Source organism: Pimephales promelas, chromosome 5 (assembly GCF_988280905.1).
Source record: "Pimephales promelas chromosome 5, fPimPro1.hap1.1, whole genome shotgun sequence".
Taxonomy (NCBI): domain Eukaryota; kingdom Metazoa; phylum Chordata; class Actinopteri; order Cypriniformes; family Leuciscidae; genus Pimephales; species Pimephales promelas.
The window spans coordinates 10,245,889-10,272,352 of NC_142773.1; the positions used below are offsets into that span (position 1 = coordinate 10,245,889).

At 38.5% G+C, this 26,464-nt stretch overlaps 1 protein-coding gene and 1 long non-coding RNA gene across 2 annotated transcripts in view; both read right to left on the minus strand.

The window, feature by feature from the left end:
* Positions 1 to 26,464, minus strand: part of snap47 (synaptosome associated protein 47) — a 253,313-nt gene that overhangs the window by 102,759 nt on the left and 124,090 nt on the right. The window lies entirely within an intron of this gene.
* LOC120480988 (uncharacterized) lies at positions 4,459 to 5,931 on the minus strand. The gene is made up of 3 exons (XR_005623222.2): positions 5,716 to 5,931; positions 4,974 to 5,025; positions 4,459 to 4,806 (listed from the first exon to the last, which is right to left on the minus strand). It is a non-coding gene; the product is annotated as an uncharacterized LOC120480988 (long non-coding RNA).

Genomic DNA, 26,464 nt, shown 5'->3' on the forward strand with positions numbered 1-26,464 from the left:
GCATACATTAACTGATCTTGATGAAACTTCAGCAGTCTGTTCGCTGTAAGAGGACGATCACATGGATGTGACTATTGTGAGTCAAAGTTATAGTGCCACCAACTGGCAGCAGGAAGTGTGTCACTTTCAAAATGCTTTGAAATCACCCTTTTATTTTTACCCGATTTGCTTCAAACTTCATCTGAATAATGTAAACATACGATAGATGTAGACCTGTGAATGGATTCTTGATATCTTTTAAACTTTTGCCGTGGCAACGCATCAAACTTTACCATTCTTATAGGATGCTTTTGAGACCCTTAGCATGCTTCAAATCGCATGAAACTCGACAGACACATCACATTTATTAGCCAGTAGACATGTGCAAAGTTTCAGAAACCGGCGTGGTGAGGGCTCAGTAGCGCCACCTTTTGACAAAAGTGGGGTTGTTAGTTTTATCTACAGTTACAAAAATCGGTATGTATATTGTACTCCTCGAGCCGGACAACTTTCTAATTGACACTCATTAGCTAGGACCCACAGAAAGTCAGATATGTTTGTTTGAATGTAGAGAAAATCTCAGAATTTTGCCAGTCTCTCAGTGTCTCTCTGTGTGAGTGAGAGGAGGGGCGCCTGTCAGGTTAATTTTAACCCTTTATTTGCTGTGTGCGACTTCTCTGGCATTTTCGGGGGCCTTAACATCCTCGAAAACTCTTGAAACTTTGCACACGGGTCAGAACCCATGGCCATCAGGGCCGGGCTGAAGCTGGTAACCGGGCGTGGCAGGGCGGCTCGACAGCGCCCCCTGGACTGGGATTCGAACATTTGTCCATAAATCAAACACACTTGCATGAATTAATATGAAACTCGGTACAATTATAGATCACATCAGGCCAAACAACTTTCGTGCTCTAAGTTTTATGACAGTTCAAATGGAAGTTATTTATGAATTATGAATTATGGGTTGTTTGAATAATTGTCCTAGGAGAAATACATCAAATCACAATGCATGTGTTTACCAATCACAACCAAACTCGGTGTGCATGAAGTCAATACATTGAGGATGCTCAATTCCGGACGGATTTTTGATATCTCGAACGGTCTGGCCGTGGCGAGGAAATGAATTTTATGACTAAAAAAGGACACATAAAGTGTGTTATAACTTTGCTCAATTTACCTACAGTTACAAAACTTACCACGTATATTGTTCTCGTCAAGCCGATCAACTTTCCAATTTAAAGTCATTCGCTCTGAGCAACAGAAAGTCAGATATTGTAGTTTGAATGGATTTATTTCCCCTGCCATTCTCTCTCTCTCTCTCTCTCTCTCTCTCTCTCTCTCTCTCTCTCTCTCTCTCTGTGTGTGTGTGTGTGTGGGTGGGTGTGTGTGTGTGTGTGTGGGGAGGGGAGGGCTGTTGTCTGTGTTTATGTGTGTGTGTGTGTGTGTGGCTGGCTGTGATTTTTCCTACAAGTCCTTGTCTCTAAGTCCTTGTCTTTTTGCATAACAATTTTGCATAACAATATTTTTAAATGACAAAATAGGCATATAACCCCCATCTTTTAAATGTATAGATTGCTTTAAATAAAAGTAAGATTGTATTTGTAATTGAAGTTGAATGAATTAAAAATTCATGTGCTATATTTCAATATATTTGTTTTCCTTAAGATTTTAAAACACTAACTTCATTATTATCTGAATTACAAATATTTGTTTCTGTATAAAATAATACTCTGACTAAAAACACATTTGATGTTTTTTTTTGGTATTTTTATTTACATGTATTTATGTGTGTGTGTGTGTGTGTGTGTGTGTATAAAGTGCAGGGGTTTTTTTAGATAAAGTAGAATTTCTATAACTATGTGTTGAACTAATAAATCACTCTTGTGTGTGTTAAACACAATCTACTTAATACAGACAACTTCATTATAAAGATAAATAACAAATCCAAAAAATATATGATTATAATCTATGACAAAAAAAAAGCCATTACAAACTATATTATTGGAAAATACACATTGCTCTTTGTATTGTTGTAAAATATTCATGAAAAACAAGATAACAAAAATCAAAAAGATAAATTATTTTAGATATAGCCATGTTTTAAATGTATACAGAGATGTTAATTGAGGCAGCAACATACAAACTTTCTAGAACAACATGGACCTGGATAGCTGGTTTTTATGGAGGACAGTGAAGAGGAAGAGGGTGCAAATCAAACAGCTCATTCTCAGACTACACAGCAAACAGCTTAAGTTTTTAGTGCTTTGTTTGAGGTTTTTAGTGCTCTGTCCTATCTATTATCAACATATAATAGATGGAACAGAACAAGAAAGGCAATTAATAATCTGTCATTGTGTCACTGCATTATGATATGAAAGGCTCAGTACAGTGTGGCACAAACCGCTTATGCGCATCCCGAGTGGAGAATGATGCGCTTAAAGCCACATGGAGTTACAGCTCACAGCGCATCGAGTCCGCATTGATGCAAGCTCTACAATACACTTCTTTTTGATAGTCAAAGCGGGGGTTACGTTTTTACACGTCGTACAGAATAACCCTAAAGGCACCAAGGTGGCGGTGCCACCGGCTTTATATTAAATATAAATATAGCTGTGAGCAGCGATAAAGGGCCAAAGCCGGCGGTACCACCATTCCGGTGCCTTTGGGTAACTAAAGGCATCAGGGTTGCGGTGCCACCGGCTTGGGCCCGCAATCGCTGCTCGCAGCTATATTTATTATTATTATTATTATTATTATTATTTATACGACTATTCGGGCACTTTTGGGGCCCTTAACATGCTCAAAAACTCTTGAAACTTAGCACACGGGTCAGAACCCGCGGCCATCAGGGCCGGGCTGAAGATGGTACCCGGGCGTGGCAGGGGGGCTAGACAGCGCCCCCTGGAACGGGGTCCGAAAACTTGGTCCATAAATCAAACACGCTTGCATGTAATAATATGAAACTCGGTGCACATATAGATCTCATCGTTCATATATACCTCATACTATTACTTTTTACCCCAGCCCAACAGGAAGTCTGTTACTTAGGGTTGTTCATAAAACACTCGCAATGGAATTTGAAGTACTACTCCTAGAGAATTCAAACACACGGCACGAAACTCGGTCAGCATGAAGTCAAGGCATTGACGATGAAAGTTTGCGAGGGGATTTTTGATATCTCGAACGGTTTGGCCATGGCGAGGAAACGAAATTATGGCGAGAAACGTGAAACAGGAAGTGTGTTATAACTTCAGCATACATTAACTGATCTTGATGAAACTTCAGCAGTATGTTCGCTGTAAGAGGACGATCACATGGATGTGACTATTGTGAGTCAGAGTTATAGCGCCACCAACTGGTAGCAGGAAGTGTGTCACTTTCAAAATGCTTTGAACTCACCCTTTTATTTTTACCCGATGTGCTTCAAACTTAATCTGTATAATGTAAATACATAGCAGAAGAAGACCTGTGAATGGATTCTTGATATCTTTGATACTGTTGCCGTGGCAACGCATCAAACTTTAAAATTCTTTTTTTTTATGATTTTGAGACTCTTAGCGGCTTTTGGGGCCCTTAACGGGTTTGAAAACTCTTGAAACTTTGCACACAGGTCAGATCCCACAGCCATCAGAGCCGGGCTGAAGATGGTACCTGGGTGTGGCAGGGGGGCTAGACAGCGCCCCCTGGAACGGGTCCGAACACTTGGTCCATAAATCAAACACGCTTGCATGTAATAATATGAAACTCGGTACACATGTTGATCTCATCGTTTCATCTATACCTCACGCTCTTACTTTTTACCCCAGCCAAACAGGAAGTCGGCTATTGAGGTTTGTTTGTAAAACGCTCGCAATGGAATGTGCAATACTCCTCCTAGAGAATTCAAACACACGGCACGAAACTCGGTCAGCATGAAGTCAAGGCATTGAGGATGAAAGTTTGCGAGGGGATTTTTGATATCTCGAACGGTTTGGCCGTGGCGAGGAAACAAAATTATGGCGAGAAACGTGAAACAGGAAGTGTGTTATAACTTCAGCATAGATTAACTGATCTTGATGAAACTTCAGCAGTGTGTTCGCTGTAAGAGGCCGATCACGTGGATGTGACTATTGTGAGTCAGAGTTATAGCGCCACCAACTGGCAGCAGGAAGTGTGTCACTTTCAAACTGCTTTGATATCACCCTCTTATTTTTAACCGATTTGCTTCAAACTTCATCTGTATAATGTAAAAATACAGCAGATGTAGACCTGTGAATGGATTCTTGATATCTTTGATACTGTTGCTGTGGCAACAAATCAAACTTTAACATTCTTTTTTGATACTTTTGGGACTCTTAGCATGCTTGAAATTGCTTGAAACAGATAGATACAGATAGCTCGACAGATACATCACATTTATTAGCCAGTAGGCATGTGCAACTTTGGCAAAAGATTAAAGTAATGTCAAAAAAGTAAACAGTAAACACTAAAAGCCTCATATCCAGTGGCGGTTCTAGGATTTTTCTGTAACAGGGGCCATTAAGGGGCCAGATGTTACAATCAGGGGCCAAGTACAGGGTACATCCATGCACACAAAATAATTTATTCAGTACGGTGCAAATACAGTTCGGCAGTTATTAATTTTTCAAAAAAATGTGCCAGTAAAGTTCTTAATGATTTTTTTTATTTATTTATGGATATAAGGCTGCTCCAAACACAGAATACTGCAGCCACGTAAAGTCTTTTGCCAGGTCTCAATGAATGCTCTCTTCCTGTTCCCGTGCTGTGTCTTGGGGTAAACCTTGAGGACAGGTTGCACTGGACCATCTGCTCTGGACTGGGAAATGTCTGGAGAGAAGCAAAAAAAATAGATTTTTTTTATAACTTCTTTCTGAATTCGACATTTTAAGTTTCATAATCATGTTGTCGCTTATAAACAGTAAATTATTGTTAATTAATGCATAATTTGTTAAATGTCCATTGACAACTTCAACAGGATGAAAATATAGGCATACCATCAGGTCCAGGTGGAGCAGCACAACTTTTCTGCTAGGCACCAGGGAATGTCTACAAGAAGCAAATGAAAAACAATTAAACATAACCACTGAGTCTTCTGAAAATTATGTTAATATGAGCAGTTATATTATTGCTAACATTTCTGGTTCTAGCTGCTAGCAGAAACATCCATTTTGGCATCATTATGTTCAGACCCTCAGCAAGCAGTACACTTCTTCTCGTTGCAGTTTCATTGAATACCATTTAATACATAACATTGTGTTTCTATCATCTGGCTTTGCCTACATCATGTTTTATCTGATCTGGTGAAGAGGGGTTTGGGCTACCCTGGTCTTCAGCTGCCTGCTGGTTGATTCTGTCCTCTGACGTCCCCTTGCTTAAACCATCACTTTTAGTAGTATCATCATATATATCTATGAGTATCATGGGTTAATCTTGTAAAAAAAAAAAAAAACTCTGAATAGCTCCCTGTGTCTGTCCCTTTTTTCATGCTCACTATATCTGCCAAACAAGATAGTTAACATTATCACAAAGGTATAATTACATACAAGGCTGTTAGTGAATGCATAAACTCTCTAAAAACTCTATAACCTTTGCTAACGCTATCTTAACATGTTAACATTGCTAACAACTTTAACAAGTCTTCCACAATTAAGTTAACAAACCTAAAATAAGTAAGAGCAGCAGCTAAAATATACTTTCATATTTTAATGACAACCAACACAAGGATTTGTGACTCACCAAAAGTTGTCTCTAAGTTGGATTACTGTTTGATGGATTATGTCTCCTGTGTACAGGCAACATCACCGACGATGTTCTGGTAGTCAAAAGTTCAGATTTTGCGCATTAGTTTCAAGCACTGCTTCTTCTCCCAAATTACATTGCCACATTACTACCGCAGTGCCGCCAATTGTTTGGGGGTGGAATTGCATCTGTGATCGTTGTGGAAAAATTCTCCGGTTGCTCTTCTCGTCGACGATTGGTGGAAGGGGGGCCAATCAGGGGCCAATCAGATTTCAGCAGGGGCCCAGGCCCCTGTGGCCCCGCCTCTAGAACCGCCCCTGATGAAGATACTAGACAAAACCACATTTTGGCATAATTGTGTGTGCTATTGTTCGTTCAAGCTCGAAAGAGAACTGTTTATTCTGGGCTGGCACACGGTCAGTGCATGCGCATTATGCGAGTATCATCTATTCTAATCTAGGGCACTCACAGGCAGCTTTTCACTTCTTGTCGTGCAAAATGCGAAAAGGCATTTAAACCAATAAGAGGGGGATCTTGTAACACAAGTCAAAGGATGACAAAAAAGAAGAGAAGCTGCGCTAATAGCCCTACTTTGTTTATTTCATATAAAATCGCGGCATTTTGCGTTATATAATTGCATAGGTTTGAGATCGCTATTACGACTGCGATATAATTAATCGTGCAGCACTAATGCTTAGTGTATTCTAAAGGGCAATAAACTCCACTCCAGCAAGATAGTCATTTTATGCAAATCATAGACCTTTATGCCTTATCTACAAATAAAGTATAATATTGGGAACATTGATCTTGAAGAGAGTGTCGTCGTGTTACTGTCGCAACCGAACGCGACGCGCTGTGTGAAGCTGATGCATGGAGAATGACTGAGGCGAGATGACTTTCCGTTAACTTTAACTTAGAGACTAAAATATTAATTTTACCACACATTAAGCTATTGAATGACTTTAGAAGTCTTGGAATATAGTGTGAAAACTTGATTGTGCTTTACAGTTTTTTATGCCTTTAGTGGGGCTTAACAAAATAACACAATATGCAGAATGTCGGACGTCACTTATAGGCTAAACTGTTTTTATAGATAAAACTATTTACATTCGGCAGTCATGAAAACAAATCTCAGATAACGGTTGACTAGGTAACAATGTGTAATTTTGCGCCGGAGTTCTCCTTTAACTTACATTAGCTAGCTAACTACGAACGAGCTAACCAGATAACATTAACAAATTGACAAGCACTTACAGGGCAGGCTCTTCAAATGACGGACGAAATTGGAGGTTGTCATCTGACTGTCCGCGATCTTAACGTTGCATGTCTTGCAAAGCGCTGTTCTTTTGCCATCTTGTTGTAAGAAATTCTTGAATCCGAAAGCGACCCTCGGTATCCCTCCGGCTGACTTGTTGATGTGATCTGATGTAAGTGGGCGTGGTGTGCGCGTAAGGTATGAGAGGGCATGACTGATGATCTCTGATCCAGTCATGACAGCGCTATTCTCAGCCTGCGCTCCAGCTGGATCAACTTTATTTTTTTTACATAATTTATATATTTTATATTCAAACTGAAAACATGATGTGATTAACACTCAAGTCATATTATTACATGCAAGTGTGTTTGATTTATGGACCAAATTTTCAGATCAAGTTTATGGACCAAGTTAATTTAATTAATAAACTAATTATATAAAACTATTAATGCACTACAATTAAACTGGTTATATGCCTTTACTTATAAAAAATAAAAAACTTATTTAAAAAAATACCAGGCTTAAGGCATTTATTTTTTATGCAGGCCATACACACAGGAGTGAAATGGTTAAGACCCCTCCCCCTACAAACACACACACATACACAGACAGGCAAAGACAGATGTAGGATCAGATTGAGCAAGACCACATTCAAACAAACATATCTGACTTTCTGTGGGTCCTAGCTAATGAGTGTCAATTAGAAAGTTGTCCGGCTCGAGGAGTACAATATACATACCGATTTTTGTAACTGTAGATAAAACTAACAACCCCACTTTTGTCAAAAGGTGGCGCTACTGAGCCCTCACCACGCCCGTTTCTGAAACTTTGCACGTGTCTACTGGCTAATAAATGTGATGTGTCTGTCGAGTTTCATGCAATTTCAAGCATGCTAAGGGTCTCAAAAGCATCCTAAAAGAATGGTAGCGTTTGATGCGTCGCCACGGCAACAGTTTCAAAGATATCAAGAATCCATTCACAGGTCTACATCTGCCGTATGTTTACATTATACAGATGACGTTTGAAGCAAATCGGGTAAAAATAAAAGGGTGATATCAAAGCATTTTGAAAGTGACACACTTCCTGCTGCCAGTTGGTGGCGCTATAACTTTGACTCACAATAGTCACATCCATGTGATCGTCCTCTTACAGCGAACACACTGCTGAAGTTTCATCAAGATCAGTTAATGTATGCTGAAGTTATAACACACTTCCTGGTTCACGTTTCTCGTCATGATTTCGTTTCCTCGCCACGGCCAAACCGTTCGAGATATCAAAAATCCCCTCGCAAACTTTCATCCTCAATGTCTTGACTTCATGCTGACCGAGTTTTGTCGAATTTGGATCAAAGCTCTAGGAGGAGTATTTAACATTCCATTGCGAGCGTTTTACAAACAAACCTCAATAGCCGACTTCCTGTTGGGCTGGGGTAAAAAGTAAAAGCGCGAGGTATAGATGAAACTATGAGATCAACATGTGCACCGAGTTTCATATTATTATATACAAACGTGTTTGAGTTATGGACCAAGTGTTCGGACCCCGTTCCAGGGGGCGCTGACGAGCCGCCCTGCCACGCCCGGGTACCAGCTTCAGCCCGGCTCTGATGGCCGCGGGTTCTGACCCATGTGCAAAGTTTCAAGAGTTTTCGAGCACGTTAAGGGCCCCAAAAATGCCCAAAAGGTTACAAAATAATAATAAATATAGCTGCGAGCAGCGATGGCGGGCCCAAGCCGGTGGCACCGCAACCCCGGTTCCTTTAGTTACCTAAAGGCACCGGGGTAGCGGTGCCGAAGGCTTTGGCCCTTTTATGATTAAATGTTAAAACGGCTTGCCATACTCTGTCATTTCAACTAGTCACAATTATGTTACAGATATCTTAAATGATAATACAAACTATCCAAGATGTAATTACGAATAGACAGAAAGACGTTGATGATATCTACAATGTTAATTCCGGACAGGCAAACTTAGCTTTTAAATGTTAAAAGGGCTTGCCATACAGGGACGTAGGCTCAGAGAGAGGCTCACCATATTCAAACCAAAATATCTGACTTCCTCTTGGTCCGAGCTAATGACTATGTATTAGAAAGTTGTCCGGCTTGAGGAGTACAATGTATATACCGATTTTTGTAACTGTAGATAAAACTAACAACCCCACTTTTGTCAAAAGGTGGCGCTATTTAGACCTTGCACTATGCCCGTTTCTGAAACTTTGCACATGTCTACTGGCTAATAAATGTGATGTATCTGTTGAGTTTCAAGCAATTTCAATTTCAATTTCAATTTGACTGTTGAAAAGAAGTGCGCCGATTAGATACTCAGGATCGGTATCGGCTCTGACACTGCCATCTTTGACGAGGCTGATTCAAATTCTATATTGTGCATATACTATTCTATGTTAGGCACAAAGGCACAAAAACTTTCTAAAGTACCATAAAGTTTTTGTGTACTGTATTATTAGTGTTCTGAAGCTATTATGTGATATAGAAATTAATATTTAAGTCATTAAATTCAAGAACACAAACTTTTCCCTCTCTGCGCCTGTCAGTCATTCTCCATTCAGCATTCAAACAGCACGTCACATTCGGTTACAGTCAATGATGAAACGATCTTCAAGATGATTGAATGTTAATCCTATTATACTGGATCTTTAAGATAAAGGTCTAAAGGTCTATATTTTCGAATGAAGAAACTTTTTCTTGCTGGACTTTATTGCTGTAACTTAATCGTGTTACTTTCTACCGGGTGTCGGACGCTGTCGGTTAGATCACAACACTAGAGTCAGAGCACTATAATTGTTCTTCACGCACACAGTAACTGAAATTTAAAACCTTTAAAAGAAAAGGCTCAATAAACTATTGCATAGATAGATAATGTATAATACACTGTTCATAAATATGTATTTCCTTTGTGCTTTGAACTTTTCAATACGGACTCACTGCGCTGTAACTTCATGTGGCTTCAAGCACATCATTCTCCGCTCGGGATGCACATAAGTGCTTTGTGCTGCACCGTATTGGAGCCGTAATATCATAATGCAGTGACGTAATGACAGATTATTAATTGCCTTTCAATTATATGTTGCTGCGTCATTAAACATCTGTCCTATGCATTTCAAACATTTATAGCAGCCATGGCTATATGTTTTTATGATTTTTGTTATCTTGTTTTTCATGAATGTATTTTTCAAAAAATAAGAGCAATGTGTATTATCTATTATTAATATGGTTTATAATAGCATTTTTGTCATAGATTATGACAAAGTAATCATATGATCCACCAGCGAGGAACCAGCAGAACAGAGTGAACATTCTTTCTGTTTAGTTCAATCCTACTTAATAGGAATTTATTTAAAATGCTCGCTCTACTCCACACCATTAATGTCTTGTGCGGACATCCGTATTTCGACTTTCGGTTGTAAGTAAGCGATTTAAAAGCTCCCAAGTCCCAGCAGAGTCACACGTTGATTAACCGGTGGGAATATACACAATAGGCCTACCTGATATTGAACACAAGAGGGCAGTATAGCACTACGTATGACTCAGATTATTATTTTTTTATGAATTTTACAACAATTCTGGCTGTTTTTGAACGTAAACATAATTCTTAAATGAAAAAAAGGAAAAATTGGGGACGTTATAATATTTGTATAATTTAATTTAGAAACAAATGATGTATAATTACATTTTTAGAAGATATGAGGTTTTTAGTGTTTACTTTTTTGACATTACTTTAATCTTTTGCCATAGTTGCACATGTCTACTGGCTAATAAATGTGATGTATCTGTTGAGTTTCAAGCAATTTCAAGCATGCTAAGAGTCCCAAAAGCATCAAAAAAGAATGTTAAAGTTTGTTTCGTTGCCACGGCAACAGTATCAAAGATATCAAAAATTCTTTCACAGGTCTACATCTGCCGTGTATTTACATTATACAGATGAAGTTTGAAGCAAATCGGTTAAAAATAAGAGAGTGATTTCAAAGCATTTTGAAAGTGACACACTTCCTGCTGCCAGTTGGTGGCGCTATAACTTTGACTCACAATAGTCACATCCATGTGATCGGTCTCTTACAGCGAAAACACTGCTGAAGTTTCATCAAGATCAGTTAATGTATGCTGAAGTTATAACAGACATCCTGTTTCATGTTTCTCGCCATAATTTCGTTTCCTCGCCACGGCCAAACCGTTCGAGATATCAAAAATCCCGTGGCACTTTTTCATCCTTAATGTCTTGACTTCACGCTGATCGAGTTTCGTCGAATTTGGTTCAGTGCTCTAGGAGCAATAATTTAAATTCCATTGCATGTGTTTTAAACACAACCCTAAATAGCCGTCTTCCTGTTGGGCTGGGGTAAAAAGTAAGAGTGTGAAGTAGGCTATATATGAAACGATGAGATCTATATGTGTACCAAGTTTCATATTATTACATGCAAGTGTGTTTGATTTATGGACCAAATTTTCAGACCAAGTTTATTGACCAAGTTAATCTGATTAATAAACTAATTATATAAAACTATTGTCAATTCACTACAATTAAACTAGTTATATGCCTTTACTTATAAAAAATAAAAATAAAAACTTATTTAAAAAATACCAGGCTTGAGAAATGTATTTTCTTTATGCAGGTCATACACACAGCAGTGAAATGGTTAAGCCCCCTCCCCCTGCACACACACACAGACAGCCAGCCAGCCAGCCAGCCAAAGACACATGTAGGCTCAGAGTGGCCATATTAAAACAAAAATATCTGACTTTCCGTGGGTCCTAGCTAATAAGTGTCAATTAGAAAGTTGTCCGGCTCGAGGAGTACAATATACATACCAATTTTTGTAACTCTAGTTAAAACTAACCACCCCACTTTTGTCAAAAGGTGGCGCTACTGAGCCCTCACCACGCCCGTTTCTGCAACTTTGCACATGTCTACTGGCTAATAAATGTGATGTGTCTGTCGAGTTTCATGCAATTTGAAGCATGCTAAGGGTCTCAAAAGCATCCTAAAAGCATCCTAAAAGAAGGGTAAAGTTTGATGCGTCGCCACGGCAACAGTTTCAAAGATATCAAGAATCCATTCACAGGTCTTCATCTGCCGTATGTTTCCATTATACATATGAAGTTTGAAGCAAATCGGGTAAAAATAAAAGGGTGATATCTAAGCATTTTGAAAGTGACACACTTCCTGCTGCCAGTTGGTGGCGCTATAACTTTGACTCACAATAGTCACATCCATGTGATCGTCCTCTTACAGCGAACACACTGCTGAAGTTTCATCAAGATCAGTTAATGTATGCTGAAGTTATAACACACTTCCTGTTTCACGTTTCTCGCCATGATTTCGTTTCCCCGCCACGGACAAACCGTTCGAGATATAAAAAATCCCCTCGCAAACTTTCATCCTCAATGTCTTGACTTCATGCTGACCGAGTTTCGTCGAATTTGGATCAAAGCTCTAGGAGGAGTATTTGACATTCCATTGCGATCGTTTTACAAACAAACCTCAATAGCCGACTTCCTGTTGGGCTGGGGTAAAAAGTAAGAGCGCGAGGTATAGATGAAACGATGAGATCAACATGTGTACCGAGTTTCATATTATTACATACAAGCGTGTTTGAGTTATGGACCAAGTGTTCGGACCCCGTTCCAGGGGGCGCTGACGAGCCGCCCTGCCACGCCCGTGTACCAGCTTCAGCCCGGCTCTGATGGCCGCGGGTTCTGACCCGTGTGCAAAGTTTCAAGAGTTTTCGAGCACGTTAAGGGCCCCAAAAGTGCCAAAAAGGTAGTAAAATAATAATAATTATAATAATAATAGTAAAGAAAAATAATCCTTAGGAAAACAATAGGGCCTTCGCCCTTTCAGGGCTTGGGCCCTAATAAATAATCCTTAGGAAAACAATAGGGCCTTCGCCCTTTCAGGGCTTGGGCCCTAATAATCCTTAGGAAAACAATAGGGCCTTCGCCCTTTCAGGGCTTGGGCCCTAAATATAGCTGCGAGCAGCGATGGCGGGCCCAAGCCGGTGGCACCGCAACCCCGGTTCCTTTAGTTACCTAAATGCACCCGGGTGGCGGTGCCGAAGGCTTTGGCCCTTTTATGATTAAATGTTAAAACGGCTTGCCATACTCTGTCATTTCGACTAGTCACAATTATGTTACAGATATCTTAAATGATAATACAAACTATCCAAAATGTAATTACGAATAGACAGAAAGACGTTGTTGATATCTACAATGTTAATTCCGGACAGGCAAACTTAGCTTTTAAATGTTAAAAGGGCTTGCCATTCAGGGACGTAGGCTCAGAGAGAGGCTCACCATATTCAAACCAAAATATCTGACTTCCTCTTGGTCCGAGCTAATGACTATGTATTAGAAAGTTGTCCGGCTTGAGGAGTACAATGTATATAGCGATTTTTGTAACTGTAGATAAAACTAACAACCCCACTTTTGTCAAAAGGTGGCGCTATTTAGTCCTTGCACTATGCCCGTTTCTGAAACTTTGCACATGTCTACTGGCTAATAAATGTGATGTATCTGTTGAGTTTCAAGCAATTTCAATTTCAATTTGACTGTTGAAAAGAAGTGCGCCGATTAGATACTCAGGATCGGTATCGGCTCTGACACTGCCATCTTTGACGAGGCTGATTCAAATTCTATATTGTGCATATATACTATTCTATGTTAGGCACAAAGGCACAAAAACTTTCTAAAGTACCATAACGTTTTTGTGTACTGTATTATTAGTGTTCTGAAGCTATTATGTGATATAGAAATTAATATTTAAGTCATTAAATTCAAGAACACGTAAACTTTTCCCTCTCTGCGCCTGTCAGTCATTCTCCATTCAGCATTCAAACAGCACGTCGCATTCGGTTACAGTCAATGATGAAACGATCTTCAAGATGATTGAATGTTAATCCTATTATACTGGATCTTTAAGATAAAGGTCTAAAGGTCTATATTTTCGAATGAAGAAACTTTTTCTTGCTGGACTTTATTGCTGTAACTTAACCGTGTTACTTTCTACCGGGTGTCGGACGCTGTCGGTTAGATCACAACACTAGAGTCAGAGCACTATAATTGTTCTTCACGCACACAGTAACTGAAATTTAAAACCTTTAAAAGAAAAGGCTCAATAAACTATTGCATAGATAGATAATGTATAATACACTGTTCATAAATATGTATTTCCTTTGTGCTTTGAACTTTTCAATACGGACTCACTGCGCTATAACTTCATGTGGCTTCAAGCACATCATTCTCCGCTCGGGATGCACATAAGTGCTTTGTGCTGCACCGTATTGGAGCCGTAATATCATAATGCAGTGATGTAATGACAGATTATTAATTGCCTTTCAATTATATGTTGCTGCGTCATTAAACATCTGTCCTATGCATTTCAAACATTTATAGCAGCCATGGCTATATTTTTTTATGATTTTTGTTATCTTGTTTTTCATGAATGTATTTTTCAAAAATAAGAGCAATGTGTATTATCTATTATTAATATGGTTTATAATAGCATTTTTGTCATAGATTATGACAAAGTAATCATATGATCCACCAGCGAGGAACCAGCAGAACAGAGTGAACATTCTTTCTGTTTAGTTCAATCCTACTTAATAGGAATTTATTTAAAATGCTCGCTCTACTCCACACCATTAATGTCCTGTGCGGACATCCGTATTTTGACATTCGGTTTTAAGTAAGCGATTTAAAAGCTCCCAAGTCCCAGCGGAGTCACACGTTGATTAACCGGTGGGAATATACACAATAAGCCTACCTGATATTGAACACAAGAGGGCAGTACAGCACTACGTATGACTCAGATTATTATTTTTTTTATGAATTTTACAACAATTCTGGCTGTTTTTGAACGTAAACATAATTCTTAAATGAAAAAAAGGAAAAATTGGGGAAGTTATAATATTTTTGTATAATTTAATTTAGAAACAAATGATGTATAATTACATTTTTAGAAGATATGAGGCTTTTAGTGTTTACTTTTTTGACATTACTTTAATCTTTTGCCATAGTTGCACATGTCTACTGGCTAATAAATGTGATGTATCTGTTGAGTTTCAAGCAATTTCAAGCATGCTAAGAGTCCCAAAAGCATCAAAAAAGAATGTTAAAGTTTGATTCGTTGCCACGGCAACAGTATCAAAGATATCAAAAATTCATTCACAGGTCTACATCTGCCGTGTATTTACATTATACAGATGAAGTTTGAAGCAAATCGGTTAAAAATAAGAGAGTGGTTTCAAAGCATTTTGAAAGTGACACACTTCCTGCTGCCAGTTGGTGGCGCTATAATTTTGACTCACAATAGTCACATCCATGTGATCGGTCTCTTACAGCGAAAACACTGCTGAAGTTTCATCAAGATCAGTTAATGTATGCTGAAGTTATAACACACATCCTGTTTCATGTTTCTCGCCATAATTTCGTTTCCTCGCCACGGCCAAACCGTTCGAGATATAAAAAATCCCTTGGCACCTTTTCATCCTTAATGTCTTGACTTCACGCTGATCGAGTTTTGTCGAATTTGGTTCAGTGCTCTAGGAGCAATACTTTAAATTCCATTGCATGTGTTTTAAACACAACGCTAAATAGCCGTCTTCCTGTTGGGCTGGGGTAAAAAGTAAGAGTGTGAAGTAGGCTATATATGAAACGATGAGATCTATATGTGTACCAAGTTTCATATTATTACATGCAAGTGTGTTTGATTTATGGACCAAATTTTCAGACCAAGTTTATTGACCAAGTTAATCTGATTAATAAACTAATTATATAAAACTATTGTCAATGCACTACAATTAAACTAGTTATATGTCTTTACTTATAAAAAATAAAAATAAAAACTTATTTAAAAAATACCAGGCTTGAGAAATGTATTTTCTTTATGCAGGCCATACACACAGCAGTGAAATGGTTAAGCCCCCTCCCCCTGCACACACACACACACACACAGACAGCCAGCCAGCCAGCCAGCCAAAGACACAGAGACACAGAGACATGTAGGCTCAGAGTGGCCATATTCAAACAAAAATATCTGACTTTCTGTGGGTCCTAGCTAATAAGTGTCAATTAGAAAGTTGTCCGGCTCGAGGAGTACAATATACATACCAATTTTTGTAACTCTAGTTAAAACTAACCACCCCACTTTTGTCAAAAGGTGGCGCTACTGAGCCCTCACCACGCCCGTTTCTGCAACTTTGCACATGTCTACTGGCTAATAAATGTGATTTGTCTGTCGAGTTTCATGCAATTTGAAGCATGCTAAGGGTCTCAAAAGCATCCTAAAAGCATCCTAAAAGAAGGGTAAAGTTTGATGCATCGCCACGGCAACAGTTTCAAAGATATCAAGAATCCATTCACAGGTCTTCATCTGCCGTATGTTCACATTATACATATGAAGTTTGAAGCAAATCGGGTAAAAATAAAAGGGTGATATCTAAGCATTTTGAAAGTGACACACTTCCTGCTGCCAGTTGGTGGCGCTATAACTTTGACTCACAATAGTCACATCCATGTGATCGTCCTCTTACAGCGAACACACTGCTGAAGTTTCATCAAGATCAGTTAATGTATGCTGAAGTTATAACACACTTCCTGTTTCACGTTTCTCGCCATGATTTCGTTTCCTCGCCACGGACAAACCGTTCGAGATATCAAAAATCCCCTCGCAAACTTTCATCCTCAATGTCTTGACTTCACGCTGACCGAGTTTCGTCGAATTTGGATCAAAGCTCTAGGAGGAGTATTTGACATTCCATTGCGAGCGTTTTACAAACAAACCTCAATAGCCGACTTCCTGTCGGGCTGGGGTAAAAAGTAAGAGCGCGAGGTATAGATGAAACGATGAGATCAACATGTGTACCGAGTTTCATATTATTACATACAAGCGTGTTTGAGTTATGGACCAAGTGTTCGGACCCCGTTCCAGGGGGCGCTGACGAGCAGCCCTGCCACGCCCGGGTACCAGCTTCAGCCCGGCTCTGATGGCCGCGGGTTCTGACCCGTGTGCAAAGTTTCAAGAGTTTTCGAGCACGTTAAGGGCCCCAAAAGTGCCCAAAAGGTAGTAAAATAATAATAATACTAAAGAAAAACGAGCAGCGATGGCGGGCCCAAGCCGGTGGCACCACAACCCCGGTTCCTTTACTTACCTAAATGCACCCGGGTGGCGGTGCCGAAGGCTTTGGCCCTTTTATGATTAAATGTTAAAACGGCTTGCCATACTCTGTCATTTCGACTAGTCACAATTATGTTACAGATATCTTAAATGATAATACAAACTATCCAAAATGTAATTACGAATAGACAGAAAGACGTTGTTGATATCTACAATGTTAATTCCGGACAGGCAAACTTAGCTTTTAAATGTTAAAAGGGCTTGCCATACAGGGACGTAGGCTCAGAGAGAGGCTCACCATATTCAAACCAAAATATCTGACTTCATCTTGGTCCGAGCTAATGACTATGTATTAGAAAGTTGTCCGGCTTGAGGAGTACAATGTATATAGCGATTTTTGTAACTGTAGATAAAACTAACAACCCCACTTTTGTCAAAAGGTGGCGCTATTTAGTCCTTGCACTATGCCCGTTTCTGAAACTTTGCACATGTCTACTGGCTAATAAATGTGATGTATCTGTTGAGTTTCAAGCAATTTCAAATTCAATTTCAATTTGACTGTTGAAAAGAAGTGCGCCGATTAGATACTCAGGATCGGTATCGGCTCTGACACTGCCATCTTTGACGAGGCTGATTCAAATTCTATATTGTGCATATATACTATTCTATGTTAGGCACAAAGGCACAAAAACTTTCTAAAGTACCATAAAGTTTTTGTGTACTGTATTATTAGTGTTCTGAAGCTATTATGTGATATAGAAATTAATATTTAAGTCATTAAATTCAAGAACACAAACTTTTCCCTCTCTGCGCCTGTCAGTCATTCTCCATTCAGCATTCAAACAGCACGTCACATTCGGTTACAGTCAATGATGAAACGATCTTCAAGATGATTGAATGTTAATCCTATTATACTGGATCTTTAAGATAAAGGTCTAAAGGTCTATATTTTCGAATGAAGAAACTTTTTCTTGCTGGACTTTATTGCTGTAACTTAACCGTGTTACTTTCTACCGGGTGTCGGACGCTGTCGGTTAGATCACAACACTAGAGTCAGAGCACTATAATTGTTCTTCACGCACACAGTAACTGAAATTTAAAACCTTTAAAAGAAAAGGCTCAATAAACTATTGCATAGATAGATAATGTATAATACACTGTTCATAAATATGTATTTCCTTTGTGCTTTGAACTTTTCAATACGGATTCACTGCGCTGTAACTTCATGTGGCTTCAAGCACATCATTCTCCGCTCGGGATGCACATAAGTGCTTTGTGCTGCACCGTATTGGAGCCGTAATATCATAATGCAGTGACGTAATGACAGATTATTAATTGCCTTTCAATTATATGTTGCTGTGTCATTAAACATCTGTCCTATGCATTTCAAACATTTATAGCAGCCATGGCTATATTTTTTATGATTTTTGTTATCTTGTTTTTCATGAATGTATTTTTCAAAAATAAGAGCAATGTGTATTGTCTATTATTAATATGGTTTATAATAGCATTTTTGTCATAGATTATGACAAAGTAATCATATGATCCACCAGCGAGGAACCAGCAGAACAGAGTGAACATTCTTTCTGTTTAGTTCAATCCTACTTAATAGGAATTTATTTAAAATGCTCGCTCTACTCCACACCATTAATGTCTTGTGCGGACATCCGTATTTCGACTTTCGATTTTAAGTAAGCGATTTAAAAGCTCCCAAGTCCCAGCGGAGTCACACGTTGATTAACCGGTGGGAATATACACAATAGGCCTACCTGATATTGAACACAAGAGGGCAGTATAGCACTACGTATGACTCAGATTATTATTTTTTTATGAATTTTACAACAATTCTGGCTGTTTTTGAACGTAAACATAATTCTTAAATGAAAAAAAGGAAAAATTGGGGAAGTTATAATATTTGTATAATTTAATTTAGAAACAAATGATGTATAATTACATTTTTAGAAGATATGAGGCTTTTAGTGTTTACTTTTTTGACATTACTTTAATCTTTTGCCATAGTTGCACATGTCTACTGGCTAATAAATGTGATGTATCTGTTGAGTTTCAAGCAATTTCAAGCATGCTAAGAGTCCCAAAAGCATCAAAAAAGAATGTTAAAGTTCGATTCGTTGCCACGGCAACAGTATCAAAGATATCAAAAATTCATTCACAGGTCTACATCTGCCGTGTATTTACATTATACAGATGAAGTTTGAAGCAAATCGGTTAAAAATAAGAGATTGGTTTCAAAGCATTTTGAAAGTGACACACTTCCTGCTGCCAGTTGGTGGCGCTATAATTTTGACTCACAATAGTCACATCCATGTGATCGGTCTCTTACAGCGAAAACACTGCTGAAGTTTCATCAAGATCAGTTAATGTATGCTGATGTTATACAACACATCCTGTTTCATGTTTCTCGCCATAATTTCGTTTCCTCGCCACGGCCAAACCGTTCGAGATATAAAAAATCCCTTGGCACCTTTTCATCCTTAATGTCTTGACTTCACGCTGATCGAGTTTTGTCGAATTTGGTTCAGTGCTCTAGGAGCAATACTTTAAATTCCATTGCATGTGTTTTAAACACAACCCTAAATAGCCGTCTTCCTGTTGGGCTGGGGTAAAAAGTAAGAGTGTGAAGTAGGCTATATATGAAACGATGAGATCTATATGTGTACCAAGTTTCATATTATTACATGCAAGTGTGTTTGATTTATGGACCAAATTTTCAGACCAAGTTTATTGACCAAGTTAATCTGATTAATAAACTAATTATATAAAACTATTGTCAATGCACTACAATTAAACTAGTTATATGTCTTTACTTATAAAAAATAAAAATAAAAACTTATTTAAAAAATACCAGGCTTGAGAAATGTATTTTCTTTATGCAGGTCATACACACAGCAGTGAAATGGTTAAGCCCCCTCCCCCTGCACACACACACACACACACAGACAGCCAGCCAGCCAGCCAGCCAGCCAAAGACACAGAGACACAGAGACATGTAGGCTCAGAGTGACCATATTCAAACAAAAATATCTGAGTTTCTGTGGGTCCTAGCTAATAAGTGTAAATTAGAAAGTTGTCCGGCTCGAGGAGTACAATATACATACCAATTTTTGTAACTCTAGTTAAAACTAACAACCCCACTTTTGTCAAAAGGTGGCGCTACTGAGCCCTCACCACGCCCGTTTCTGAAACTTTGCACATGTCTACTGGCTAATAAATGTGATGTGTCTGTCGAGTTTCATGCATTTTGAAGCATGCTAAGGGTCTCAAAAGCATCTTAAAAGAAGGGTAAAGTTTGATGCGTCGCCACGGCAACAGTTTCAAAGATATCAAGAATCCATTCACAGGTCTACATCTGCCGTATGTTTACATTATACATATGAAGTTTGAAGCAAATCGGGTAAAAATAAAAGGGTGATATCAAAGCATTTTGAAAGTGACACACTTCCTGCTGCCAGTTGGTGGCGCTATAACTTTGACTCACAATAGTCACATCCATGTGATCGTCCTCTTACAGCGAACACACTGCTGAAGTTTCATCAAGATCAGTTAATGTATGCTGAAGTTATAACACACTTCCTGTTTCACGTTTCTCGCCATGATTTCGTTTCCTCGCCACGGACAAACCGTTCGAGATATCAAAAATCCCCTCGCAAACTTTCATCCTCAATGTCTTGACTTCACGCTGACTGAGTTTTAGTCGAATTTGGATCAAAGCTCTAGGAGGAGTATTTGACATTCCATTGCGAGCGTTTTACAAACAAACCTCAATAGCCGACTTCCTGTTGAGCTGGGGTAAAAAGTAAGAGTGTGAGGTATAGATGAAACGATGAGATCAACATGTGTACCGAGTTTCATATTATTACATACAAGCGTGTTTGAGTTATGGACCAAGTGTTCGGACCCCGTTCCAGGGGGCGCTGACGAGCCGCCCTGCCACGCCCGGGTACCATCTTCAGCCCGGCTCTGATGGCCGCGGGTTCTGACCCGTGTGCAAAGTTTCAAGAGTTTTCGAGCATGTTAAGGGCCCCAAAAATGCCCAAAAGGTAGCAGAAAAATAAAAAGAAGAAGAAGAAATATAGCTGCGAGCAGCGATGGCGGGCCCAAGCCGGTGGCACCGCAACCCCGGTTCCTTTAGTTACCTAAAGGCACCGGGGTGGCTGTGTCGCAGGCTTTGGCCCTTTCATGATTAAATGATTAAATGTTAAAACAGCTTGCCATACTCTATCTGTCATTTCGACTACTCACAATTACATTACAGATATCTATTAAATGATAATACAAACTATCCAAAATGAAATTACGACTAGTCAGAAAGACGTTGATATCTACAATGTTAGTTCCGGATAGGCAAACTTAGCTTTTAAATGTTGAAAGGGCTTGCCATACAGGGACGTAAGCTCAGAGAGAGGCTCACCATATTCAATCCAAAATATCTGACTTCCCCTTGGTCCGAGCTAATGACTATGAATTAGAAAGTTGTCCGGCTTGAGGAGTAAAATCTATAAACGATTTTTGTAACTGTAGATAAAACTAACAACCCCACTTTTGTCAAAAGGTGGCGCTATTTAGTCCCTGCACCATGCCCGTTTCTGAAACTTTGCACATGTCTACTGGCTAATAAATGTGTCTGTTGAGTTTCATGCATTTTGAAGCATGCTAAGGGTCTCAAAAGCATCCTAAAAGCATCCTAAAAGAAGGGTAAAGTTTGATGCGTTGCCACGGCAACAGTTTAAAAGATATCAAGAATCCATTCACAGGTCTACATCTGCCGTATGTTTACATTATACAGATGAAGTTTGGAGCAAATCGGGTAAAAATAAAAGGGTGAGTTCAAAGCATTTTGAAAGTTACACATTTCCTGCTACCAGTTGGTGGCGCTATAACTTTGACTCACAATAGTCACATCCATGTGATCGTCCTCTTACAGCGAACACACTGCTGAAGTTTCATCAAGATCAGTTAATGTATGCTGAAGTTATAATACACTTCCTGTTTCACATTTCTCGCCATAATTTCGTTTCCTCGCCATGGCCAAACCGTTCGAGATATCAAAAATCCCGTCGCAAACTTTCCTCCTCAATGCCTTGACTTCATGCTGACCGAGTTTCCTGCCATGTGTTTGAATTCTCTAGGAGGATTATTGCACATTCCATTGCGAGCGTTTTACAAACAAACCTCAATAGCCGACTTCCTGTTGGGCTGGGGTAAAAGTAAGAGTGTGAGGTAGAAATGAAACGATGAGATCAACATGTGTACCGAGTTTCATATTATTACATGCAAGCGTGTTTGATTTATGGACCAAGTTTTCGGACCCCGTTCCAGGGGGCGCTGTCTAGCCCCCCTGCCACACCCAGGTACCATCTTCAGCCCGGCTCTGAGGGCTGTGGGATATGACCTTTGTGCAAAGTTTCAAGAGTTTTCAAACCCGTTAAGGGCCCCAAAAGCCGCTAAGAGTCTCAAAATCATCAAAAAAAAGAATTTTAAAGTTTGATGCATTGCCACAGCAACAGTATCAACGATATCAAGAATCCATTCACAGGTCTTCATCTGCTATGTGTTTACATTATACAGATTAAGTTTGAAGCAAATCGGGTAAAAAGAAGAGGGTGATTTCAAAGCATTTTGAAAGTGACACAGTTCCTGCTGCCAGTTGGTGGCGCTATAACTTTGACTCACAATAGTCACATCCATGTGATCGTCCTCTTACAGCGAACAAACTGCTGAAGTTTCATCAAGATCAGTTAATGTATGCTGAAGTTCTGACACACTTCCTGTTTCACGATTCTCGCCATTATTTCGTTTCCTCGCCACGGCCAAACCGTTCGAGATATCAAAAATCCCCACACAAACTTTCATTCTCAATGTCTTGACTTCACGCTGACCGAGTTTCGTGCTGTGTGTTTGAATTCTCTAGGAGGAGTATTGCACATTCCATTGCGAGTGTTTTATGAACAACCCTAAATAACCGACTTCCTGTTGGGCTGGGGTAAAAAGTAATAGTTTGAGGTATATATGAACGATGAGATCTATATGTGCACCGAGTTTCATATTATTACATGCAAGCGTGTTTGATTTATGGACCAAGTTTTCGGACCCCGTTCCAGGGGGCGCTGTCTAGCCCCCCTGCCACGCCCGGGTACCATCTTCAGCCCGGCCCTGATGGCCGCGGATTCTGACCCGTGTGCAAAGTTTCAAGAGTTTTTGAGCATGTTAAGGGCCCCAAAAGTGCCCGAATAGTCGTATAAATAATAATAATAATAATAAATATAGCTGCGAGCAGCGATGAAGGGCCCAAGCCGGTGGCACCGCAACCCCGGTTCCTTAGTTACCTAAAAGCACCAGGGTGGCCATGCCACTGGCTTTGGCCCTTCATCGCGGATCACAGCTATATATATATATATATATACTGTATATATACATATATATATATGAAGCCGGTGGCACCGCCACCCTGGTGCCTTTAGGTTTATTGTGCACGACATGCAAAATGTAACCCTGCTTTGACTGATGCAAGCTCTACAGCACAGTTTATAGTAAGAAAGAATATAGTAAGAAAGAAAAGTAAGCTGTTACTCTGAGATGGTTTGGGAAACAAACATTCATCATGTCGCATTGGTTTTAGTTACTTGTCCTCGAACAGAGCCCTAATCTGTTTATATTTCAGTTACACATTCTACATTGATTAAAAAAGAAAAATCAAATGTGTTTTTAATTCATACAGAAATAAAATATTTATAATTCAGCTGAGAATAAAGTTAGTTTAAATTTTAAGAAAAACAAATATATGATCTGAAATATAGCACATTCATTTTTAAATTCATTCAGGTTCAATTACCAAAAATACAATCTTAATTTAATTTAAAGCAAATAATAAATCTAAAATATATGGGTTATATGCATATTTTGTAAAAAAAGAAAAAAAAAGAAAGAAAGATATATATCCAAAAACACAAGGCCTTAAACTTTAACAAGGGTGCAACTCTTATCACTACAACAAACATAGTCACACACACAAGTCAAGTCACTTACATTTTAGATGCAATATTGACTTTTTAGATGCAATATTGACTTTTTTCAGTTTCAGCAGAGAAAATAGTTAAACAAAGATCACAGCGACCCATTGCGCATCTCAAAGCAATGTGTTTTCTCATTACTGAATGATTCAGCATTTTGAATCCATGACTCGTTCATTAAGACGGTCATCTGGCGACACCTTATGGTGATTTAGGGTTATGTTTAAAAGTATCGTTCTTTACAGCGATTTTTAATTGACTCCTGTTGAACCAATCTCGTAACATTATTGTGTAACCGATTTAATTTGATCAGCCTTACCTAGGGTAACAGCCCTATAGTGTCTTATTATTCTAAATTATTGAATTTATTGATCAAATTTACTAATGAAAAATGAAGCATACATTTATTAAGACTAGGCTGCCCTGCAGATATTAGGCTACAATATGCAGATTTAAATATACTATTTATCAAATAATCTGTTTATTTTTAGGTTACACATTACATTGTTTAAAAAATAAAAATCAAATGTGACCCGCTCTGGCGAAATGAGTCGGAAGTTGCAACCTTCCATTTTAAGATATGGGCCGATTATGTGGAAAAACCATGAAATAAAAAAAAAAATATATATATATATATTTTGCTAATTTTAAAGAACAGACATTCAAAAATAATCTCACAGGGTTTCATAGTCGAGATAATTGAGTAAAGGTATTTAAATAACGATTAAAGTTGTCAAAGCTTTAAATTCGCTGAAATAAACATTGCTCTTCTCAACTCCCCTCGTCACCTCTGAGCATTTCCCGGGTATCCCCTGAAACGTTGAACTCACTGGAGGCTTCTAACCTAAACTGCGTGAGTATATTTATCTGCAAGAAGAATATAGCGTATGTAAGGCTGCAACGATCGCGACACTCAGATCCACGAACCTGTGTCGCGGTGTGAGAAGACAGAATCACGACACCGACACTTCAACTCCCGAAGTTATCCTTCACGTCCAGACCCAATGCTAGCTACAACATCTTTAAATTACTATTAGTATTATTTGAAGTTAACATTATAAAATACGTAGACTTACACCACAAAACTTAAATTATTACTAATTTTTTTTAAAATTGGGCAATTTCAGCATTATGGAGGAGATCCAATTCCCAGATAATTAAATATTTTAATAAATTGGCCTATGTGAACCACCTGCACAAACCAAAAGTAATACTCACCGGATGAAGAAGGGTTGACTCTCTCCAGAACATAAAATCTTTATTTTATTTTCCGTGTTCGCATTTATGAGGAAAAACAATCCGAACGTGACCGTTCTCTGGAAGCAGCACTAAAACTTTCACATAGCTTAAACATGCAAGCACAAAGCCTTTCTTTAAAGTAAATTTCGTTTTAAAATAATTATCTTAATTTAAATCAATGTTTCATCAACCAATTACTAGGATTTAATAATAAGAAATAAATTGCAGACAATAGGCTAGGCCTAATCACGCGGAGACGCGCGGCACGTGAACTGAAGCTTGTCTCATGAACCGAAAGTCAGCGTATAAGGTATCCTCACAGACATATATACTGAAATGTCTATAGCCTACTTTTAAACACAACCATTCAAAATGAAAGAAAACAGACTGCTCTCTGCTTATGTGGGCTAATCCGTATGAAAACTGAATTTCTCTCTGACTCCTCCTCAATCTTTCTGATTTTAGAACATTTTTGTAAAAGTGACTTTTTAATTATTTATTTCAAAAAAATTAAAAATAAGTTGAGTTTCAGCCTCGTTAAATTGCATTTATATATGTTAATCCATTTGGTCAAATTAAGCTATATAAAATAAATAGTTTATCCCTTAAAATGCTATGGATTTTGAAAGATATCAAAAAAAAAAAAAAAAAAAAACGGCCATAAAAACTTTAAAAGCGATTTTCTTAGGTTTTCAATTGGAAAAAAAGGGCAGACGACCATAATTCAAATCTGTATATCTTTACAACCATTCAAGGTATGACCAAGGTATCATTTGAAAGCTTACAGTGTCCTCTTTCCATTAATATCAAAATCTCAATTTTTAAATTTGGGTCACTGTGACTAATTTTGCTGGATCAGGTCGGTCACAAATGTGTTTTTTATTGTAGTATTATTTTATACAGAAATACATTATAATTTTATATATAATATACAAAATATAACCGTGGGCACGATTAAACAGTGTTACAATAAAACTCAACATTGTGTTTTTTAAAAATAAATTCAAATAATACAAATCCCGAAATTGCGCTAATTTTAAAATTAAACTAAAACTCATGGCTGCACAAGCATTCATAACTGTGCGCGCCAACAGCGAGG